The following is a 5,719-nucleotide window of genomic DNA, read 5'->3' as shown; positions in this document are numbered from 1 at the left end:
TATGGTTTGCTAGAATGGCATCTCAATTTAAAGCCAAATGGCCTTACTACGGTTGCTATAAAGAGGGATCGCACGCATGAATAGATGAAGAAAAATGGTGCCACTTTGAAATGTGCTAAAGCAGTTGGCTAAGTTTTTAAGGACCCCCTTGTTTGGTGGATGCCATTTCGAGGACTCTGTGAGAAGGAAGGGAAAGGTATCTTTAGAGATCAAGGAAGGTGATGTGTAGAGAAATAATTGGTGGGATTGCCATTATATCCCAAATGCAAGCTTGTTGCATTATATTAGTGGATGTTTTGTATGTGACACATATGCAATTAGAACTAGGAGCTGTCATACTTTTTCATTAGTGTATGCGAGGATGTTGGAGCAGATGCACAAGTCAAACACATGTGGAGAGTTGGGAGTACCACACTCTTGTTGCCTTGTAGGATACAAAGGGGTAGATGAGCATGCATCCAAGAAGAACATTAGCAATCATGTGGACATCACTAGACTCCTTAGGAAGGTCATTAAGATGCCTTGAGTGATGTTATCTTTGTTGGAGATAATTTTGGTGTTATCCCATAGGCGAATAATGGAGAACCCATAGATATTTATATTGTAAAATGCCTTGTGGTGGTTAAGGAGTTGACAATCAAAGCTTGAAAGGATGGATAGGAAAATGGTGCTATTGCTAGATCCTATCTTCTTCCGAGATACTATTATGCTAAAGTATAGGAAGACAAGTCCACACAGCTTGATTATAGACCAATTTTTTAGTGTACTCACATCTAGTTAAAGCAGTCAAGTTTCCCATAGATCCAGTTGAGCATGTCCCAAACCTATTTTGTCTTTCATGCAAGATACATGAATCCATCTATAGTAGCATGGCTTGATGTGTAACCTTTGTTATCATATGATGTTTGCTAGCTAAAGCTAGTGTCGGTTGATATTTGTCATTTCTTGGCTGCCCTAAATCTTAATTATTATACATTGTTGGTTATCTGGCATTGTCTTAATTTTTAAGAATATATGCTTTTGTTGACCTAGTTTTACATTGGAATGTTATATAGGAAGATCAATAAAGCACTTGTAAGCATTGTTTAGTCTGAGCAATTCAACAATATTGGTATTCTATAACCAAAAAATTGTGCAACCAACAAAATTCATATTATATAACCATAAAATTATGCAACCATATGCTTAACCATTAAAGTAAGAGTACAAACTTTAGAACTTGTGTGAAAGAGGCATGATGAAATTGACACTTCAGCAAGCATTAGCAATGCACTTGAAATTGAAAGCACTTGTATAATCAAGCAACATACATTAGATTTTTTAAACCTACCATATACATTCAAAAAGTTGTATACATTAAGTATAGTCTCTTTGATTTTGAGATCTATATAACTACAAATGTTTACATGTGGGATTCAAAGATCTGTTTAAGTATACAAGCTTACATGTGATCAATTATCCACCTCAACTCAAATGTGCACTCATCTTCACTTTTTGGGCTTCAAAAAATACCCTAATGAAAATTCCTTGTGGTTGTTGGAGCATATCCATCACCATAGTGAACTAGACACATGTGGCATAAGGTAGCTTTCTAGTTCATGTTGGAACTAGTCTTTGAACTTAAGAAGAAAAAGGTATGTACCACATGGATTGGCTACAACCTTGTACAAACTACCATCCATTGTGAGCATATTGCATTTGTTGAACCAAGGCTTCTACTCCCAAGAGTTATCCAAAATCGTAAAGAAGACTGGCTTTTCAAGATGCATATGCATCTTTTTGCACAACATGTGTGACACCCTCATTCTCTTTCATAATCAAAAAGTGCCCAAGCCATTGTGGAAGCCTTTCATGCCTTGTATGGAATGATTACATAAACAATGCACATCCATATCTAATATGAGTGCCTACCTCTCTAGATTCTTAGAGATGGAGACTAATGAGACCATTCAAGTGTATAATAGGAAAAGGGATTCAAAGGCAACATTATGGGAACTTTTATTTTAGGCCACACCACATTCATCTTTGCCATTTTTGCCTTGCACAAAGAGCTCTCCAAATAAGAATGGTGTTGGATGGGGATCTTTATTTTGGTGGCATGCATTGCATATTCCTAGGTTAAACATTTAGTCCATTTGTAGCACTCGACTGCATAAAGAAACAACTAAGATATAAAAAACTAGAGGGCCCACAATATTCTAAAGTTTTTATTCAAACCAAAACGTTGCAAAATAGGGTGAGATTGCATCCCCTACCTATTTTTAGCACATAGAATACTTAAAATTTCTTACAAGCACATGGCTTACCAATGGATACATTAGAGTGGGAAAATGACATACTCATAGAGGGGGAAAATGACATACTCCTAGTTTGTTGTGGTTGGAACAAGGTCTTGTTTCACAACACCTGGGCTATCTATGATAAACCCCCCCTTTACTTTCCTATTCATAGGCCCCTTTAATTTCTTTTGTTACAAACTTGTAAACAAATACATCTAGATAAGTAAAATCTTCATTCAAAAATGGTAAAATATATTCTTTCTTGCTTCAACACTTGCATTCATGCACCTTCTTTCCTATGTGCAAGTTGCCATTCTTTTTCTTCTTCTAAACTTTCTTGTTTAGTTATTGCAAGGTCAAGGATCCCTCAGCAAGGCTTTAAGAATTTGTTTGCATCTTACTAGACTCCTATGCCCCTTTTCAACAATGTCCTCCAAACCCCACAAGCTCAAAAATGTCCTCCAAACCCCACAAGCTCAAAAACTCCTTCCCACTCCTATTTGTCAAGTGTATTGTGGACTCTTCATGTCACAAATTTGTGGAATTTTTTCCAATGGACTTATTGGAGGAGGCCGTTCTTGACAATGTATTGCAATCTACATAGAAAGAAAAAATAGTTTCATAAGTATCAAAAGCACAAAAAGAACCAACTATAGAGTGGTAACATTAGCAACATTTGATGTGTTCCATAATTTAATAGTTGCATGTTTTTGCCCTCCCATATCACTTAGTACACGTGCAAAAATGGGTTACTTTATGAAGTTATTATAATCAAGATGAAAACATTCTAAGAAGTGATGAAGCATAGTATCTATTTATTTGAGTGTAATGGAGTCATACTTAGATTTAGTACTTTTAATGCATAGAGTGTGACTATATACATAATTAACAAAGTCATAGTCTATTTTATCACCGGAGCTATTCCCTCCATGATGTTATTATATATCCATGAGAGAGTATGGATCTATTAGTAAAATTTAATTTTAAAGAAGTGATAAAGTACAGTAAAATTACTAAAACAACGTTCATTTTTAACATTTTAAGAAGTGATAAAATAAAATAAGTATTATGTGAGTATAATAATGAAGTATACTCTATTTTAGCACTTTCCTCCATAGAGTATCATGTTGCATGAATAACAAAGTCATACTTTGTTTTAGCACTTGCATTGCACAAAGTTATGATCCTCACTCCATTTTATGGAGAAGAGCACTCAAAACACCTCAAAAATGAGCTCAAACACTGGTTGATGTGGCCATCACAGTGGTTGACTCGAGCCACTACAAGTGTATTCCAATCATTGCAGTGGTTGGCATGAGCCTATGCCCACTAAGAATCCTATTCATGGATTCAAACCAACTTGATAAAGAGTACTTAGAAGTGCTCAAAGAGTGCTAATGGAAGATGAAGAGTAATGAAAAATTACTTGGTATTGTTAAGTTCTTGCAATTGCTCAAAATGCTTAAAGCCTCAAAAAAGTTCTTAAAAGTAATCAAACACTAGTTGATGTGGCCATCATGAAGGTTGAATTAGGCCACTGCAAATGCATTCCAATCAGCGTAGAGGTTGGCATGAGCCTAAAAAAAGTACTAAAAATGCGTAGATGCAGTAAAAAGTGTTAAAACAATGTTAATGAGTGTCAAAAAGTATAAAAAAGTGCAAAAAAGCACAAGAAAGTGAAAATGCTAAAAAACTATGAAAAAATGTACAACTATGCCAAATAATTGCTAAAACGTGTCAAAAGTGCTAAAAAGTGCTCAAACATCGATTAATGTGGCCATTGTGCTAGTTGACTTAGCCACGGTGAGCATATTCTAACCACCGTGGTGGTTGGCATGAGCCTAAAACAAGTGCATGAAAGCTCTCAAACAATGCTAGTAAGTGTAAAAAGGTGCCAGAAAGTGCAAACAAGCGCCTATAAGTGCTAGAGAAGTGTTAGAAAGTGCAAAAAACTACCAAAATGGTGCTAAGAATTGTCAAAAAGTGTTCAAAGTGCTAAAAAGTATCGAAAAGAGCAAAAAAGTGTTAAAAGTGCTTCACACTGCCAAAAAGTGCCAAAAGTGATAAAAAGTATAAAAAAGTGCTAAAAAGTATAGGAAGTGCTAAAAATATAAGAAATTGTAAAAAATTTCATGGAAAAGTGTTAAACGATCCTAAGTCGTCTCTAAAATAGTGTTCATAAGTGTTATGAGAGTACTAAGTGAGGCTAAAGACCAACGAAAATTTGTTTGGTATTGTTAGGAAGCTCCCACAAGTGCTCAAAAGTGCTAACAAGCCTCAAAACGTACCAAAAAGTGTAGAAAAGATGCTTAGAAGGTGATAAAAAGTGCTATAGAAAAAGACAAAGTGCAAATTGGTATCGTGCACAAATGAAACCGATTGATAAGATTTGGTACACTTATACTACAAAGTAGTGATGAAAACCAATGAGAACATTTGGTACATTTGCACTCATGGATTCTGTGAGCATAGAGAGCTACACCATTTTAGGAACATCTTTGTCCAACAAGAAGTTGATCAAACTTAGCCCATACTAATTATTTAAGTCCTCCTCCTTGGAATTGCATCTATGAACAAAACCGTATCTTTCGTGTGCCCCTACAAGATGTGCTTGAAATGCATGCTATTGAAAACTTCACGCTACAAAAGATATAGATAGATAGAGAGCTTCTTTAATTTATATTAGCAGTGGCAAGGAGACAGATTGATAGATAGATAGAGATTTTAATTACTTTGAAGTAGCAATGCCAAGGAGTCAAAATGAGTCATTTGAAATGGTTAACAAAGATGGGAACTTTTTTTTTTAGTAGCAGCAATGCACCAAGAGTTTCTACTTTGTAGCAACAATAGAGAGAGAGAGAGAGAGAGAGAGAGAGAGAGAGAGAGAGAGAGAGAGAGAGAGAGAGAGAGAGAGAGAGAGAAGCAAAGCGTACCTTTTGACGTTTGCTTTGACATAATGGCAATACAATAGCTCAATGTCAAGCGAGTGTTAAGCCCTATAAAGATGGTGATGGGAGGGACGAAGTGCATTTAGAATTCAAGTGCTCTAGAAATTTGGAAATGGAGGGAATGAAGTGTGTCCAAAATTCAGGGGGGACAAAGAGCATTTAAAATGCACCTTTGAATGAGGATAGCTCAGGAATCAGCTTAAAGGTAGTTCTACTATTAGGATGCTATTGAAACTCTTGTTGCTCAAGCATGCACAGTAAAATTCCTTGCGCCCAAGTGCTTTTTAGCACTAAAAGGTGAGAAAATTATACCATCTTGCCTTCCATACACTCTAGTTTTAAAGCCGAATGGAAAGGGAAGTCTATATACGTGGAATGATAGAAATTAGATCCCAAAGGGGCACCCAAGGTGCTTTTTGAAGGAAAGGGAACTGGAGAAGGTTGGGGCAAGAAGGGAGGTTGAACTTGTATGCAATGAGCCTATAACTCAAA

This window comes from Dipteris shenzhenensis, chromosome 5 (genome assembly GCF_047967505.1).
Source record: "Dipteris shenzhenensis isolate YYH24624 ecotype China chromosome 5, Dip_SZ_1.0, whole genome shotgun sequence".
NCBI classification, from domain to species: domain Eukaryota; kingdom Viridiplantae; phylum Streptophyta; class Polypodiopsida; order Gleicheniales; family Dipteridaceae; genus Dipteris; species Dipteris shenzhenensis.
This window is presented reverse-complemented; position numbering follows the sequence as displayed.